The sequence below is a fragment of the Emys orbicularis genome, chromosome 18, assembly GCF_028017835.1.
Source record: "Emys orbicularis isolate rEmyOrb1 chromosome 18, rEmyOrb1.hap1, whole genome shotgun sequence".
Lineage (NCBI taxonomy): Eukaryota > Metazoa > Chordata > Testudines > Emydidae > Emys > Emys orbicularis.
Genome location: NC_088700.1, coordinates 17,749,383 through 17,769,005, shown reverse-complemented (window position 1 = coordinate 17,769,005; position 19,623 = coordinate 17,749,383).

The window sequence follows — 19,623 nt, the reverse complement described above, 5'->3', positions numbered from 1 at the left end:
ATACTGGTTTTCCTGAGGGTACAGTCAGTCTTTGAAAGCCAGTCTCCTCCCCAGCCAATCTCTGTTCTACACCACCCCCTCAGCCTTTGAAAGCCAGCTTGTGGTTCTTAATCATTACTAAGCGCCTAGTTTGTGGCTTCCAAAGCCACCCAGTTATCTGACGCCATTTCTCTCACCAGTTATGATTTAATAAGAGCTTTCTACTGGCACTGGCATTTTAATAGCAAGCAGCAATTTTTTATATTTTCTTTGCTGGCTGGGGTTCCAGCTTCACTGTTCTGTGTATGCTCCATTCATCTGTGCCTCCATTCAGAGTGCTTCTAACACTGGTGAATGCGTTTCCAGGGATATGGGAAGAGAGAGGATGGAAGGCACATATTCAGCAGACAGTTTCGAAGTTTTGGAAGGGTAGCAATGCCACTGAGAAGTAAGTTACCTTTCATTCAGCATTGCAGAGTTGCCTTGCTTAGCCCCTGAAGTTACCTTTTCCCAAATGACATAGTTAAATGAAAAAAAAGGCACCTCTATGAGAATAACAGTGTGCACATGTGGGGAGGGGGAATATACTGGGAAAACTATATTGGTTTAAATTCATACCTAAAGTTAGACCAATAAAGCCTTTCCCATGTAGATAAGGTCTTAGGTACTTGGGCACTTAAGTCCCATTTTCACTTTTGAAAATTTTACCCACAGTCTCTTCTGCAGGAAGGGCGGCCAACACGTCCCTTGGCCCGCACCGCTTCCTGCAACCCCCATCGGCCTGGAGTGGCGAACCGCGGCCAGTGGGAGCCGCGATCGGCCGAACCTGCGGACGTGGCTGGTAAACAAACCGGCCCAGCCCGCCAGGGGCTTTCCCTGAACAAGCGGCGGACCGGCTTTGAGAACCACTGCACTAGAGGGCTAAAATAATCCCTTCCTGACCTCTGCCGGTGGCCAGATGAAGCCTGTAGCATGAGCTTTTAGGAATATAAGGCATAAACAGGAAGTGAGCCCCAGGGCTGCTGAGCCCTGCCCCCCACCATCACAAGCAACCCCATTATACAACTGCACACACAAATTTGTCCAGCTCTCTCTTAAAATTAATTAAATTGTTTGCCCCCACAGCTCTATTGGGAGGCTGTTCCAGAACCTTACCCCTCTGATGGTTAGAAACCTTCTAATTCCCAGCCTGAATTTGTTCATGGCCAGTTTATATGCATTTGTTCTTGTGCCAGCATTATCCTTATGCTTAAAAAAAAAAAATCACTCTTCACCCTCCCTGGTGTTTACTCCCTCATGTATTTATGGAGATGGATCATATCCTCTTTTAGCCTTCTTTTTACAAGACTAAACACGCCAAGCTCTTCCAGTCTCCTCTCATAAGACAGGCCCTCCATTCTACTGACCATCCTTGTCATTCTTCTCTGCACCTGTTCCAGTTTAAATTCATCATCTTTTTTTGAACATGGGTGACCAGAATTGTAAACAGTATTGCAAATGAGGTCTTACCAGTGCCTTGTAGAATGGCATTAATATTTCTCTAGCTCTACCGGAAATGCCCTGCCGGATACATCCTAGGATGTATTTGCCTTTTTCATTGCCACATCACTGCTGGCTTATAGTTACCCTGTGATTGGTGTATACTGTACACCCAGGTCTCTCTTCTCCTCTGTTTGCTTCCAACTGATGAGCCCCTTGTAGTAGAAATTCTTATGATTAGACCCTAAGTGCAGGACTTTTCACTTTGTACTATTGAATTTCATCCAGTTTCTGTCTCTCCAATTTTCAAGGCCATCCCATTCTTCCTGTATAATATTCCCATTTTCTTCCGTATTAACAATGCCTCCCCACTTTATACCCTCAAGCAGTGTGAGCTACTTTCTGCTCCAGCAGGGCTCTATTGTTTGGTCTGAAGCGGGAAAGCTGACACTGCTAATGTCTGTGCTATACCTGCTCTGATGATAAATAGAGGATTTTAATTCATTATTGATTAGGGAGAAGTGTTACCCTCTGTAGCATAACCATACATAGAGTATAGTTACTGTAAACATGGACACATCTCATTTTGTCCATGGGAGCTGTGTCTTTTTGAGTCTCAGTCTTACTGGTGTATAGAAAAAAATCAACTAAACTTCTCAACTCTTCCCGTTATATTTTTTAAAAAAGAATACATATGGCAATTTGTGTTACAGATTTTTCCTCCCCCAGAGACACCTACCTAAACCCCCACAATTGTTCAGCCCCCTCGGGTGCAGGGTTTGCATGGAATTAATAGCACTCAATCGATTCTGAACATCAGTGAGAGCACTGTTGTCCAAGACTGTAAAAATGTGGGGCAAATGTTTCAAGCACATTAGACGCTAATGGTGAAATCCTGGCCCCACTGAAATCAAGGGGAGTTGTGCTATTGACTTCAACACAGCCAGGATTTTGCTTATGGGTGGGACTTTCAAAGCTCTCTCAAGGATGTGGATGCCCCATTCCAATTAGAAATTAATGGGATTTGGGAATCCAGATCCCATCATCTGCTTTGAAAATTCCACCCTTATATTGATGCCCATATTTACACATCTGTATTAAAGTGGCCTGATCTACAGAGCTGCACAACCCTTGCAGTGAAGTCAATGGGACCTCAGGAACTCAGCACCTCTGAAAATGAGACCACTTTTATTTAGAGGCCTAACCTTCAGCACCAAAGCCTGAGCCAACTCCCATTAAAGTCAATGGAAACACTCCCTTAGACTTCAGTGCAAGTTGGATCAGACACCAAGTTGGAAACCTTTGACCCAGGGGCCCAATCCTGCTCCCCTAGAAGACAATACTCCCTGTGATTTCAGCGGGTGCAACTTCCGTCTTCTGGGTTACAAACGGGATTATTCTAGGGGTTGATCCGGCCTGGTGCTGAGCGCCTCCAACGCCTGTGAAGTTCAACTGGACTTGAGGGTCAAGAGGCTTTGGCAACTCTCAGAATCAGGTCCTTTGTTTCTGGAGACACTAAACAACATTACTAGTAATGCACAGGCTTGGGAGGGAAGAGAGGGGCTGAATAATCCTCTGTATGTGGAACGCTCCTCTAATGCAAACAAATGTATATTTCCTTCCTTCCTGGCCTGTAATAGGAGGTGGCCAGCAAAGACTTTCCCAGAGAAAAGATCCTTTGTAGGGACAGAGTCATTTATCTCCTATTAGGGCTCCAGGACAATCACGGCACGATTTATAGTTGGCCATAATTGAACTTGGTGCCAGCATGCTCCTGAGACAGCTCCAGCGGGCCTGCACCGTGCATTGAAAGCCTGAGGCTGTCGCAGGGCTGGCACTGAAATACACACTGGCAAACCTCTTTGATCCAGTGTGTCGAACGCACACCTGGATTCCGCCTGTAGCGGCCTGTTACTTCTGCAGCTTGGTCAGATTCCCGGAAGCCTTATTTTATTGCATTTGAATTGTTTTTTCCCCCTGCTTTGTGGAGCTTAGCCAATTTTCCAAGGGCTGCACTGAAGAAATAGAGCCGCTTGAATGAAAACAAATGAACTGAAGAAATGGACTCGCCCCACACAACTCCCCCGATTCCCCACCCTTATTTGGAGCCCCAGCTTCTATTCCCTGAGTTACTTTAACTTCTCAGAGACTTTCACTTTGCTAACCAGACTAAATTGTTTGGTTGGGCAGCTCTCCAGCGCTTTTGCCAGCACGCAATTGCATGAACCTGCATAAGCCTCACTGAGTCCTGACACTCAGACTCACTGGCAGGCAGACATGCTGAACGATATGCTTTGCTTGGGGTGGAGTGAGTGGTAAAGAGGGGGTTCAGTCACCTTAATTCCGCCAGTTCAGTCAGCCTCAGGACTTCTGTGCTCTATCCCCACATGCCCACAGCCCCAAGCATCTGTTCCAGCAGGAAAGTTGTGCCAGAGCCTGGGGATTCGCTGCCCCCTCTTTACTCCTCGGAACAGAGCATCCTAAGGAGCGGGGATGGGGACGGCCTTGGAGGTGCTACAGAAGCTCTATACTACCCTAATATCAGGGGGTAGCCATGTTAGTCTGTTGTTTTTGTAGATACAATGAGTCTGGTGGCACCTTAAAGACTAACAGATTTATTTGGGCATAAGCTTTTGTGGGTAAAAACCTCACTTCTTCAGATGCATAGAGTGAAAGTTACAGATGCAGGCATTATGTACTGACACATGGAGAGCAGGGAGTTACTTCGCAAGTGGAGAACCAGTGTTGACAGGGCCAATTCAGTCAGGGTGGATGTAGTCCACTCCCAATAATAGATGAGGAGGTGTCAATTCCAGGAGAGGAAAAGCTGCTTCTGTAATGAGCAAGCCACTCCCAGTCCCTATTCAAGGCCAGATTAATGGTGTTAAATTTGCAAATGAATTTTAGTTCTGCTGTTTCTCTTTGAAGTCTGTTTCTGAAGTTTTTTTGTTCAATTATAGTGACTTTTAAATCTGTAATAGAATGACCAGGGAGATTGAAGTGTTCGCCTACTGGCTTATGTATGTTACCATTCCTGATGTCCGATTTGTGTCCATTTATTCTTTTGCGGAGGGACTGTCCGGTTTGGCCAATGTACATAGCAGAGGGGCATTGCTGGCACATGATGGCATATATAACATTAGTGGAGGTGCAGGTGAATGAGCCCTTGATGGTGTGGCTGATGTGGTTGGGTCCTCTGATGGTGTCGCCAGAGTAGATATGGGGACAGAGTAGGCAACGAGGTTTGCTACAGGGATTGGTTCCTGGGTTGGTGTTTCTGTGGTGTGGTGTGTAGTTGCTGGTGAGTATTTGCTTCAGGTTGGGGGGTTGTCTGTAAGCGAGGACAACCTTGGCCTGCCTCCCAAGGTCTGTGAGAGTGAGGGATCATTTTCCAGGACAGGTTGTAGATCGTGGATAATGCGCTGGAGAGGTTTTAGCTGGGGGCTGTATGTGGTGGCCAGTGGTGTTCTGTTATTGTCCTTGTTGGGCCTGTCCTGTAGTAGGTGATTTCTGGGTACCCGTCTTGCTCTGTCAATCTGTTTCCTCACTTCCCCAGGTGGGTATTGTAGTTTTACGAATGCTTGATAAAGATCTTGTAGGTGTTTGTCTCTGTCTGAGGGGTTGGAGCAAATTCGGTTGTATCTTAGGGCTTGGCTGTAGACAATGGATCGTGTGATGTGTCTTGGATGGAAGCTGGAGGCATGTAGGTACGTATAGCGGTCAGTAGGTTTCCGGTATAGGGTGGTGTTTATGTGACCACCACTTATTTGCACTGTAGTGTCCAGGAAGTGGATCTCTTGTGTGGACTGGTCCAGGCTGAGGTTGATGGTGGAGTGGAAATTGTTGAAGTCCAAGTGGAATTCTTCAAGGGCCTCCTTTCCAAGTTCCAAACCCATCCGCTATTTAGGTTCCTAATGGCCATTGAAATTAACAGGAGTTAGGCACCTAAATACGTTTGCGGATCTGGGCTTTAATCTCTCTGTGCCTCAGTTCCCCATCCATAAACTGGGGCTAATAGCACTGTCCAACCTCACAGGGGTATTGAGGTGCCCAGATACTACCGTGAGGGGAGGAGAATCATAATTTCCTGAGATAGACTTGAGGGATTATATTAGCAGTGGTTCAGAGTCCGGCTAGAAGGGTATAATCAAGTCTGGTCCCACAGGTATCAGTCTTGGGTCCGGTTCTGTTCAATGTTTTCATAAATTTAGATAATGGGATAGAGAGTACACTTATAAAGTTTGTGGATGATACCAAGCTGGGAGGAATTGCAAGTGCTTTGGAGGATAGGATTAAAATTCAAAATGATCTGGACAAATGCTGGAGAAATGCTCTGAAGAAGCAAATAGGATGAAATTCAACAGGGACAAATGCACTTAGGAAGGATCAATCAGTTGCACACATACAAAATGGGAAAGGACTACCTAGAAAAGAGTACTGCAGAAAGGGAGCTGGGGGTCATAGAAGATCACAAGCTAAATCGGAGTCAAGAGCGTAACACTGTTGCCAAAAACAAACAAACAACCCCCGCCCCCCCAAAAAACCCACCACAATCCCCCCAAAACACCTACATCATTCTGGGATGTATTAGGAGGAGTGCTATAAGCAAGACACGAGAAGTAACTCTTTAGTTGAGGCCATATCAGCACAGCGTAGTGCAGGAGTACTGCGTCTAGTTTTGGGTGCCACATTTCAGGAAAGATGTGGACCAATTGGAGAAAGTCCAGAGCAGAGCAACCAAAATGATTAAAGGTCTAGTAAACATGACCTATGAGGAAAGATTGAAAAAATTGGGTTTGTTTAGTCTCGAGAAGAGAAGACTCAGAGGGGACATGATAACGGTTTTCAAGTACATAAAAGGTTGTTACAAGGAGAAGGGAGAAACATTGTTTTTCTTAACCTCTGAGGCTAGGACAAGAAGCAATGGGCTTAAATTGCAGCAAGGGAAGTTTAGGTTGGACATTAGGAAAAGCCTCTTGTCAGGGTAGTTAAGCACTGGAACATGTTGCCTAGAGAGGTTGTAGAATCTCTGTTTGAGAACAGGTTAGACCAGGAGTCTCAAACTCAAATGACAATGAGGGCCACATGAGAACTAGTACATTGGCCTGAGGGCCGCATTACTGACACCTCCCCCCGTGCCGCCCTCTGCCCCGCCCCCACTCCACCCCTTCCATGAGGCCCCACCCATTCCCTGCCCCCATTCCAACCCCTTCCCCAAAATCCCCACCCCAACTCCGCCCCCTCCCTGCCCCCAGGGGGTACAAGAGGGGTGTGGGGTGTGGCAGGGGCTCAGGGCAGGGAGTTGGGGTGCAGGAGGGGTGAGGGGTACAGCAGGGGGTCAGGGTGCAGGAGGGGTGCAGCAGGGGGCTCAGGGCAGGGGGGAGCTGTGCGGGGTGCAGCAGGGGGTTCAGGGCAGGGTGTCAGAGTGCAAGGTGCGGCATGGGGCTCAGGGCAGGCAGGCAGGGAGCCTGCCCTGCCCCCCTGCACGTTGGGCCCGAGCCGCTGTAGGTAAACATGGAGGGGGGGGCCACGAGGAGCTCGCGGGCCGCAGAAAATAACCCTGCGGGCCGCATGCGGCCCCTGGGCCGCGTGTTTGAGACCCCTGTGTTAGACAAATACCTGTCAGGAATGATCTAGTTATTACTTAGTCCCGCCTTGAGTGCAGGGGACTGGACTAGATCTACTGAGGTCCCTTCCAGCCCTACACTTCTATGATTCTACTTGCTGCAAATAGCTGTAGTTGTGACACATAAGAAATGTCAATGAGAATGGCACAGCTTCTCCTATTGCATTAGTTCCAGAGAGATTTGGGGGAGGGGGATGTGGCCAGGACCGGCTCTAGGCACCAGCAAAGCAAGCAGGTGCTTGGGGCGGCACATTTCCAGGGGCGGCATTCCGGCCATCCTTTTTACGTTACTGGCAATCCCTGTGGTGGGTGCCCCGGGTTCCCTCCAGCAGCCCCCAGCCCGCCCCGCTCCCAGCCGCGGCCGGGCGCCCTCTGCCAGGTCCACCATGTCTCAAAATCGTTGGACAAGACTCACATTAATTTCAATAGAAAGTACCACTGCAAAAAAATTAGATTTCACTGAATTATTAAAAGACTACGCAAGTATAAAAACCAGAAAAACTCAGTTCATCTAAATTCTTTTAATTTATGAGAAACTGGGCGCACCGGAAGACATTAACGTTTTTCATTACAGTGTATAGTTGAATCCAAATTTTTTGTAATTGTGATTTTGTTAAAATTAAATGGGAACACTAGTAGGAAATTGTTTTATTTCACTAACTACAAATTCTCTGTTTTCATTTTTTTTTAAATTTTAAACAGTCAAAAAACAACCCAAACCAAAACAAAAAAAAAACATTGCAAAGTGCAAACGTGTAAAAGCCAAAAAAAAAAAAAAGGGGTGGGAGGGCAATTTTTTTTTTTGCTTGGGGCGGCAAAAATCCTAGAACCGGCCCTGGATGTGGCAGTGACTCTGAACCACGCTGCTATTTGAGCCCACTGTGACAATCAGGGGTAGGGTGACCAGACAGCAAATGTGAAAAATCGGGACCGGGGTGGGGGGGTAATAGGAGCCTATATAAGAAAAAGACCCACAAATCAGGACATCTGGTCACCCTAATCAGAGGCCAGACACCACTGGGGGAACAGGGGCTCTGAACCCTCAGGAATAAGCAATGGAACCAACTTGTTGTAAACAGCATTGCTGTGTATTAATAGACCTTAAGTAATACCTTTTATGAAAGTGTGCAGGGTGCTGAACGCGATAGTCAATGGGGGAGCTGGGTACAGATTACGGTTATGAATGTACATGTGTAGAACATTGTACTTGTAATCAGGGTGCAAGTACCGCAACACCTCCTCCCAGCAGTGTAGGGAAGCAGTGAGGCAGTAGGAGGGGCACCTCCCAGAGTAACTGTTTACACAAAACTAACTCCAAGCACTTAGCTTCCAACAGCCCAGGGAAAGACAATGGTGGACCATCACAGTTAGTGGAAAGGCATTCAAACGGAAAAGAACCCCCCAGTGGTGGAATGCTAAGGAAGGAGGGTGTGTCCCCCATTCCGTGTAAACATATGTTACCATAGTGGGGAGGATGGGGGGAGGGAGTCCCACTGTCTGCAAACCCTGTTCTCAGGGAAGGGGTTTGAAGTGGAGACTATCCAGAAACAGTGGGTGCTGTCGTGAAACATTGGTCCCCTCTGTGACAGAGGGGAGATTAGGGAACTGTTAAGAAACAATACACAACTTCCATTAGAGAAGGGAATTTAGCTAATCTAGAAGTGGAAAACACGAGGTTGCGTCTTTATGGATATTTTCTGTGTAACTTGTCTTTTTGTGCCTTTTCTTACAATTTCGTCTTTGAATCTGTGATTTTTCTATTAAATAAACTTTGTTTATTTTTACCCTAAACAGTGTGCAATCCAGGGGGCGGGGGGGGGGAGGGAGGAGGTAGTGTACAGCCCCCAGCAGATTAATTGAGGGCAGGTTTCCTCAGACATGCTCTTCAGGGACACTGAAATAAACATTCAATGCTCTTTAGTTATTATTACTCAGTATGATCGAAGGAAGTCAGGTGGTTACAGGAAAAGGACTACAAGCCAGCCTATGGGATGGCCTTTCTGAGGTGCTGAGCATCTCTAGCTCCTATTGGTTTGTTTGGAGTTGAGAGAGAGAGAGAGAGATGAACAATTTGGGTGGGGATGGGGCGGAAATCAGATCTTGGACACTATAGCCAAGATTTTAAAAATGAGGGGTTACATTTAGGCTCCCAAATCCCACACTTTGTAGAGGTGGTTAAAAGTAGAAAGAAAACAAAAACGACTTTTTTGGTGAAAAAAATGTTCAAACTGTCAACGCTGTTTTCATTTCAAATTGTTCAAAATAGAACTATTAATAGTCTTAAAGTACAGCATATTTGTTTTACCAAAATATATCTGTTTACTGAAGAAGGGGAAAAAAAAGATTTTCCATATATGAAAGTTTTTCATAACCATTTCAATGGGTCCGATTAATTTTTTTTAAAGCATGACCTTAAAAAACCCACACATTGTTAATATCAATTTCCACATCTCCTCCCCCCCCCAAAAAAATTGTTTTGGGAGGGAAAAAAAGTCTTTTTCACTAGCAAAATTCCAACCAGTTCTACTATTTATGCATCCACTGAAGTGAATAGGAACTGCCAGCACCACAGAACATTTGAAAATCATTCTGAATTTTTGAGCGTCTGAGTACTTGTCTACACTAGAAAGTTAACTATATGGAAATGAAGTGGTACAAACCCCTTACTGTGGACATAGTTATAGCAGTACAGAGGTGCTTTATACCAACACAGCTAGTTCCTGTATGGGAAGGGGAATAACTATGCTGGTATAATTCACCTTTGCTCTAGTGTTATTGCATCCCTGCTAGGGATTGCACTGGTATAACTATGTTGGTTTAAAAAGAAAAAGCCACCCCCCAAATCAAATCCAAATATAGTCATCCTGGTAAATCCTTTAAGTGAGATAACTCAAGTTCACTCTGCAAAGACATCCTGGGAGAGCGGATAGGGAAGTTTGTCTTAGTCCTGGTGATTCATCCAATAAGTAAGGAAATCCTTGGAGCTGGGAGACAGGCCTGCCAAAGTAGGAGGGCTGGCTCTACACTACAGCCAGAACAAGAGGTTGCCTAGAGCAGCCAAATGTTTCGGAGCTGCTAGCATGTGATTGACTAGATGTGAGGGGCAGACATTTTCCAGTTTGCTGAGGGCAGAAACCCCAGAGCCAAGAGCCACAAAGAGAAACTTGATCTCTGCCTCAACCACCCCTCACTCCATTCCACTATATGGGTCTGTATCCATGAAATTACAGTACTTGGGTCTCTTTGCAAGATATTCAGATCAACTGAGCAAAGCTAGGGATGGTTTTCCTGAGACAATGGGTCTGGTTAAGGACTTTAAAGAGCCATGACTGTTTCTCCAGCTGTCAGATCAAAACACCAACACACACACACACACAAAGTCAGATTTTCCAGTTAACATGCAGTAGGAATGAGATGGAGTTTTACTGGAACCATGCTGGTTGGAGGCAGCTCTTATACGCTAAAAAAAAACCCACAACAACAACAAAAAGCAGGGTAGATCATTCAATTAAGCAGAGAAGTCCAGCCCAAGCTTCTGTTCCGGGGCATCTGAGACTTGAGGAGAGGAAGTAGGAGCCAGATCAATCGAATCACAAGTTGTTTTTAAGAGCAATGGGAGAGCGGATGCCAAATCTGAATTCAGTGAATGGCTTCTCACACTAAAGGTGTTTTTATTTTCCCATACAGAAGAACTTCATTATTGTGAATGTCCTGCAGTCATTTCTCAAATAAAATTCCTATTGACTCCACTGGGAGCTTGGTTGAAGACCTGCAGGATTTGACCCTCTAGACAACAGTTTGTCTAAGAGCAGAATTGTAACTAACCTACTACATGACTTTCAGCAAGTCACCTCTCCTGCTCTCCCCTCCCACCCTTTGTCAGTTTTGTCTATTTACACTTGAAGGGCAGGAACTGTCTCTGAGCATATTTCTGTATAGAGCATAGTGCCCCCATCTCCTAACCTGGGATGCAGCTTCTAGGCTCTAGTTCCATAATGCATTGCAACGCATTGAAACAATTCAGGAGATTCATTATAAAGGGTGCTTGATTGCAGCACCTTCTTTGTCCTTTAATCCCAGCCAGTCTCATCACTTTGACTAGAATGAGTGGTTTGTCCTTGTTAGCCATACACAGGCCTTGACCCTCGCCTGCACTACGCCCCTTTGTGCTGCATCACAGTGCAAAGTGGCCTTAAACCCAGTGTGGATGTCTACTGGATCACCCATCCATCTGGGGATCCATTAGTGCCCTAAAACTGACATAGCAGCTCCTCCCACTTGCTGATGATGTAGTGTTTGTGGGTGGAGCTTCCCTGAGTGCCATCAGTCCTAGGTTGTTACTGCCACCAACTGTGCAGTTTAGAGAGGCCTTTCAGATTACATAGGGGGATTGGGCCAAGACACAGCCTGCCCAGCATGTGCACAAAGGTATCTTAAATGCACCATTATACATGCTGTGAGTTGCACTGTGCATTCTTCAGGTGCTGCTCAGGCTCCGAGTCCCAGTGTGACAACTCACATGCATAGCCATCTGCCTCACACTTGCAGCACGCTATGTCAGTGTCCATTACCGGTAGACCTCCACCACAAAATTCAGATCTGTATTCAAAGTGGCGACGTAGCTCTGTGGCTTTGGTTCGGGGTCACACGGAAAAGCAAGGCGTGAAGAGTGGAATTTTTGCCTGCAGTCCTCTGTTATTGTCATGCATTTCCCAATTCAGAATGGGGGCTTTTTTCTTAATAGAATGGCAAGCGCCTATAGACTAACAGCAGTTGTATCTTTCACTCTTAATTTTGCACAGCTCTTTTTTCTTTTAACAACCAACACTTCACACTTCTGTAACAAATCCAGTGCAGGATATCAAAGCACTTTGTAATGGTAAACATACAGATATCTTCATTCTAACTGATGGGGAAACTGAGGCACCGAGCAGCAAATTGACTTGCTGAAAGTGAAACAAAGTCAGTGGCACAGGCAGGAGTCAGCCTCCATATTTCAGGATTCCCAGTTCTGTGCTTTAATGGAAAGAATAAACCCTGCAACTGAATTAAATGGAAAGTACTTTACATACAAGTTCCCTATAACCTGGAAGGAATACACATGGCTATGCAATATATGGAACCTATCCTACCCAGGAATCTTGTCAAGTTCCTCCAACTTTTGAAGCTATGATGGCAAAAATAATCACTTCTGCAGAACATAGAGGTGGGGATTGCATGTTTACGTTATCTGCTGTAGTCACAAGTGGAAGCAGCAGCTTGAGTGTAATGTCCAAAACCGTTAAGAACAAGCGATCTCATTCAGCCAGAACCCGTATCTCTTTTGCTGCTTTTTTAAAATCACATCCGTTGCATTTCTTGATGCCCTGACATATTGGCAATGAGACTCCACCACGCCCATGATGCACCCCTTAGTAACTCAAGCCCAGCCATTCAAATGAACCAATTCAATTTGTAGCCTGGGGCTTCAGACTGGCTACTTTCCAGCTCCCACAGCTCTTCTATCCTGCCTGGCAGGTAGTAATAAACGAACAATGGAATTGGGGAGGGAAGTTTAGTTTTGGGAAGAGCATGCGTATGTGAATAGGTGCATCCCTCTTCAGTAATGGTCAGTCGGAGTCCGGATGAGCAGCATAGCCTTCCAGGAGTTCAGGCATTTCACCCATGGGCTGAGTACTACCACACTCATGGCAGAAGAGGAAACCACTTTAGGACTTGATTTTTCTTTATGGCCTTCTTAAAGAGGGAATCGCATCCAGCCTACTCTCTCCCCAACCAAGAGGTGGGATTAAGGTTCCAGGAATTGTTAGAAGAATCAAATCCTTTTGTTCTGGTTCCTGGCTTTCAGCAGCCATGATAACTGGTTTACACGTTGAAAAGAGTTTATCCAACCCTGACAGCAAATCACTTACTGGCTTTCAAGAAGGGATGATATTTTTAACTCAAGGATATTGTCTGCAAGAGATTTGAGCAACACCTTTTTGACTTAGCTCATGAATGATGGAGAGCCATTGAGATGGGTATGATTTTATTTAGCAGCTTGGAGATCATGACATGGGATGGTTCTTTGAGAATTGAGCTAATTACATCAATTGGAGTTTGCTACATGCTCAGGCCCCGATCCCGCCAAGGATTCTTTCACATGCTTAACTTTATGCATTATGGCAGGCTCACTATCTGCAGTGAGTTAAGCACATCCTTAAAAGGTCTTTTAGGACCAAGGCCTAAGACAGTGGAACATGGTGCAATGTACGAACACATAGGAAAATGGTTCAGAGCCAGGAAGTGCTTAGTGTGGGTGCAGAGTTAAGCAAATCATGGTCAGTGAAGAGGGTAAGAGGACGAGCAGGAATTTGAAGGAGATGGGGAAAGTGCTAGATACAAAGGAACTGGGAGATTCTTCCAAGTATAAGAGTGAGCATGAACAAGGGTGTAAAATGATGGTGGGAACAATAAGGAGAGGCTGTTTCTGGGTGACGGGGGGCAATGTTATTTTCTGGTGTAAATCAGTGTCACTGCATGCATCAGATTAAGAGGTGCCCAGAGAGCAAGAGACACTGATGCATGAAGTGACAGATATAGTTAGGGTGCAGTTATGGAGAGACTTGAACGCAAGACCCATGAGCAAGATACAAACTCAATATGCAGCAGTGAGGAGTGAAAGGAGATATTTCTAAACATTGAAAGCATTTCTTCCTGAACATTTTCATTCCACAGGTTTCAGACAGGATCTTGGTGTGTGGCTTCAGAGCTCAGGAAAATTTTCATTTTCGAATTCTTTTTTTAATTCTCTCATGTTCTCTCCCTCCTCTGCCCCCCTCGTCCCCCACTTTCTTTTTGCCAATGAAAAAGAGGAGAGGGCATGAGGGGGAACAGGGAGAATGGAAGGGAAAAAATGCCATTTTTGCCAAAATTGGAAAATTTTCAAAGAGACAAAGACTGTGAATGTTTAATTTTTTGGGAGGGAAAAAAGGCCAAAAATGTCTCACTATTTTTTCATCAGCTCTAAATATTTCCATTTCCAGAATTAAGGGCTGCCTTAACGTTGCACATGCAGGGCACCTCCTTTACTTGGCTCTGAGAACTTCCCATGTGGTGGGTCTCAGAATGGGCAGGAGATGCACCACTGTGGGGCTGCTGCTTCTCCTCCCACACAGCTGGGAAGTGGGTGGGGCCCACAGACTGGCAAGCAAAGCCGAGCCAGAGCAGAGTGGGAAGGAATCAGATATTGACAGAGCAGCAGATTATCTTCCTCCTGGAGCAAAGGAGGAACCGGGGAAGGAAATACAGCTCTGAGTGTTACAACCACTTTCCTGGCCTGCTCCCGGGATGCTGCGGCTACGTGCTGCTCTTTACTCAGAACACACTGTAATGTCTGTTCTACCCCTTCCCTTTTACAGTCTGTTAGGTTATACACGTATATGAGAATTCTGTGGTATCTTGTAGGAGAGGAAAGGGCAGGATGAATTATGAATAAAGCTATTCACTGAAGCCCATGTTAGGCATTCTTTTCAACTTAAAGGGCAGCCAGACTCTCCAGTGCTGACCACACAGCTGGGGCTCTGCCAAAAGAGCTGAGGAGAAGGGAAAAAAGTAACTCTTGGATGACGTGTATTTGGCCAGTCATAGTATATGCCATTGTCAGAGTCCACAGTCTCTAGGATAGGTGCATTAGATGGCTATATGCATCCCAGTGGTAGACTTAAGTGATAATGACAAACTTTTCCCCAATTGAAGAATAGATAGCCTTCACTGTTCAATGTTTCTGCCTTGGTGCTTATACTATCTCTACCACTGTAGCATCTGAGCACCTCTCTTAATGGTCTCAGAGGTGGAAAATAAATAGTGAATCTTAGCATGCGAACAGGACAACAGAAAGTGATCCCCAACCATTTTTGATTGGAGCTCTTCTCTTTTCCTCCTTTGTAAATTTGCTTTTCTCCAAGGCACTAGGAGCTTCTTTATGAATAAAATGAAAATTATCCTATTTTTAATTGACTTCCTCCAAAGGAACAGCCCTATGCAATAGCCATATTCTAGCCTAGTTACTGTGGGTGAGGTGAGGTCTTACAGTAGTACTTAAATGAGGCATCAGTGATAGGACTTGGGCTGACCCTCTGCTCCAGGTGAATTTCACCAGTGTGGGATCGGATTTGCACAGCTTTTCCTAAAGTATAGTTAGATATAATCATACACATAATCCAGACAACAGAATCAAAATAAGTGATTAGATTGCACTGTACTTCCAGCAGCACTCATATCCACTTACTGCACAGTATGTTTTCACAAAGCAAGAGCTGCATATGTCTTGTAAGCAAAGGATCCACAAATGGTGCTCAGGGACTTTGGTAAAAGCAGTCCAATACTACAGGGATGTGGGCCGTATTACAAACCTCGACGGATAACGCCAGAGTTTTCAAAAAACTCAGGGCCACTGTGCTCAGCTCCTGGGGAGTTATTTGGTGCCTATACAGTCGCTGAGCGATTTTGAGGATCTGGGCCCCTTTGGCAGTGCTAAACCCTTGTGAAAGTTCCAACCATAGGATGCAATTTTTCAAAAGCCACTTTGACCCAGATTTTTAAAGCTGGTTAGGCAGGGCTGCGCTCAACATCACAATGCATGACTGATTTAGGAGCCAAACTCTTGTTTTCAGGAGTGGCTAGCCATTGCCACACTGACCACAGCAACATGTCAGCAGATTTAAAAACTGGGCTTTAGTGACTTACGAACACTAGTCCTACTGAAAGTCAGTGTGACAAAGTGATTTAGGCACTTTTGAGCCTCTCACCTATACGGTCTATCCCCAGTTCACTTGTGGCCATGCTGCATAGGGCAATGGAACCCAAAATGTCTTACGCAGGCAAAAATCCCACAGACTTCAGTGAGAGACTTACTGGAATAACGAGCTCAGGATGGAGGCCTGAGAGAGGCATAGATGACACCTTACTCCTTTAATGCTACGTCCTCCTTTTTAACAGCAAGAAGCTGGGGGGCAGTGATTTAACATTTGTAAGGGCTGACAGCAGCCTGCAGCTCTGGAAGATTCAAGGACTTGAACTGCGTGAGTGGGATTTCTCGTGACACAGGCTTCTGGAGAAGGGTTCACGAGGCCAGGACGAAATAAACCCGCAAGAAAGAGGAGTTGGGAGGTGAGGGAGCCGGGAGTCCCCGCCCTGAATTCCGCAGGCTAACTCCCTCCCAGCACCAGAGGGCTGCTCAATGACATTGAGCATCCAGAGCAGAAGCAAAAGGTCATTTTGTCACCAGGCCCACTGAGCTGGCGCCGGTTTCTGTGCTCCAGGGCAGTCAGCTTTAATTAGCACAGCCCCCATTCCCACAAGCCTCTGATTAGATGGTTCATGACCCAGAACACCCAGCCAGCTCTAACCAAGAACTAATTCCACTGCAAAAGGCAGGCCCTTTTCATGCATTTATACAAGACCCTGGGCTAACATTACCAACCAAACATTATTGGCCCTGAAAAGAGGAAGTGGAGTGGGTAGGTGAAGTGAAGTCTCTCTCAGCAGAAGTCCAGCTAAATTAGAGCCAGAAGAGCTGACACGGGCACTGTTTGCCTCCTAGCTCGGAGCCTGCCTGACAAATAGCTGCAACGCGCAGGGATACTCAGCTGGAGAAACGTGACAGAGCAACCTTCGGACTCCGCTCTCCCAGCTTCTAAAGTGGCGGCTGTATCTGGAATCAGGTGATATTTTAGGCTACTGGAAAGGAACAGGCGGTTTTTAGCCAGCTGGAGCCTTCAGGATGGAGTCAGGCAGAGGCACTTTGAACCAACTGAAACAGGTGTGACTTTAGGGAATGAGCCTCTGCTAGGTTAAAAGGGAGTTAAGTGTTCTAGGCTCTCTTCCCTGCTTTGCATTGATTTGCTGTGTGAACTGAGGAAAGTCACATGCCCTGCCCTTGCCTCAGTTTACTGGTCTGTTAAATGGGGCTAATAATAGCTGATGCGGCAACTCATGGTGTCGGACACCATCACGTGGTCGAGGGAAATATACATAGAACACATCACCGGACATCGGCAATACCATGGAGGGATAAGCTGGCATGCGGATGAGAAGCGTAGTTGGGAAAGTAACTCAAATACTTTCCAGATGGACTGTTTTTTCTCTAAATGGACAACCTATCTGAAATTCTCAATTACTGAGGGACAATCTTCACTCATTGATATATTTTGCTTTCCGCCACCAACTCTCTGTATAACTTTTTTATGAGTAATGTACCCAAATGCATGGATGCTAGATATCTAAACTGTATTCTTAAATTCATTCACCTAAATTTGGATTATTCCTGATTATGCAGTATATGTATCTTTTGACTTTAAAAACAAACTTTGTATTTGTGGATAATCTAAGCACGATACCCAGATGTACAGACAATCTTTTCCCAACCTATGTATTATATACTTTTTTTTTAACATTAGCTTTAATCAAAATTTTAAATCTATTCCAAACATCCAAAGCCAGTGATTGGGAGCCTTAATCAGGGATTTGGAAAGTGATTTGAGATCCTTGGATGAGATCTGCAAGACCCAGAAAGAATTATTAGCATTATTATTGCAGTTAATGGATCAAATTCAACACTGGTACAAAGCCAGATGCCACTCTGCTGAAGACAGTGGAGTGGTACCACTTTACAATCTAGCCTTATTTGCTTAATCTAGATGATGAATTTGTCAGATATGCGTGCATCCATTTAATACTGGAGGAAAGAACCAGTGAAATTCAAGTGACATTCCCAAGAAGATAGCCTCTGCTTACTTAACTGGTACTGTTTAAAGCATCTTTCCTGTCGTTAAAAGATAAAAAAAGCAAGGCAGCAGATGAGTAGGAGTGATTTGTTAGCTATGGTGTTTATCAGTTGCCCTGGTAATAAACCATGCCATTTCAGGGAGAGAGAATAAGATGGAAAAGACTGAAATTGGAGAGAGACTGTTCCTGGATCTGCTGAGCATATAATTTCAATGTCAATTTCCTTAAATATTTGTGTTGAACATGCAGTTAGTTTGCTGTGCGGATAAAGAAGTTTCATTATCCATCTGTCCATAAGCAGTTTCCTTCCTGGTGCAGTTAGGGCTGTTCGTAGGGTTGCCAACTTTCTACTCGCACAAAACCGAACACCCTTTCCCTGTGTGACAGGTTCAGTCACAGAGACCCCCTTGGGACTGTTACCTGATGTGCTGAGACTACCTCTGAGCCTGTTTTCCCTCTGCCAGCTTGGGACTTCAGAACCCTGCCTTGTTGAGCCAGACACACCAGTCTGCTCCAACACAGATCCAGGGTCTGAACCATATGCCTCAAAGCTGCAGACTTAACTGAAAACAGCTTAAGAAATGCTCCTGTCTCTAGCACCCAGACACCCAGCTCCCAATGGGATCCAAACCCCAATATGAATCTACTCCATCCAGTGCTGACCAGGGTCCCTTTTAGGTGTTCTGGTCAAAAACTGGACACCTGGCAACCCTAGCTGTTTGCCTTATGGTGTAAGGGGAGTGGAGGATTATAGAGGACCTGTTGTGTGAAGTGGATTAAGTCCACATGAGTTCTTCTGAGCCATCTTTATGGAAGCTGGAGAGACAAGGTCTGGCCCATCAGAGCTGCCTTCTCAGAAGGAATAATGTGGGTAACAAGTCCTTGAATACAGCTGCGGGGGATGGGAAGGGGGAATGCTTGTTTTCCAGCCTTAGGCACCATAAATATTTCCATTCCCACTTATTCCTCACAAACGGTAGGATTTCATGCCCAGCACTACAGGAGAAGCAGCTGAAATAGGCAGTTGGAGAACGTACCTCTTGATGCTCCCTCCTAGCTCCCAACGCCTCCTTTCCTCACCAGGCGGCTTTTCACCACTTTATGGATTTAGTCCATCCCGTCTCCTTCTCTGGGCCCTGTGAGAGTTCAGTCTCTATCTTTGGCATCTGTGCCGAGACTGCCAACAGATAGCAAGTTAGCCCATCCGGTAAGAACTAAGACCCAGCACATAAGCCAAACAATCAGGCTGACCTGACAGTCACAACATATCTGGACCAGCTTTGAACTGGAAGCCCTAAGGAGAAAAATCGCCATGATCCTATCTGTTTACACTACGTACTTGCATGGCTCCCGTTACCACAGTACCTGAGCACGTCACAATATCTGTGAAATTTCTCCTCACGGTTTTGTGGGTGGTGAACCAAGGTACAGAGAGACTAAGGGCATGTCTACACTTACCGGGGGATTGATGCATGATCGATGCATCGGCGGTCGATTTAGCGGGTCTAGTGAAGACCTGCTAAATCAACCGCCGTTCACTCTCCCGTCGACTCCTGTACACCACAGGATCGAGAAGAGTAAGCGAAGTTGATGAGAAAGCATCTCCCGTTGACATTGCATAGTGTGGCCCCCGTGGTAAGTAGATCTAAGCTACGTCGACTTGAGTTACGCTATTCACGTAACTCAAATTGCATAGCTTAGATCGACTTTTCCCAGTAGTGTATACAAGGCCTTAGTGACTTGCCTAAAGTCACACAGGAAGTCTCTGAGTG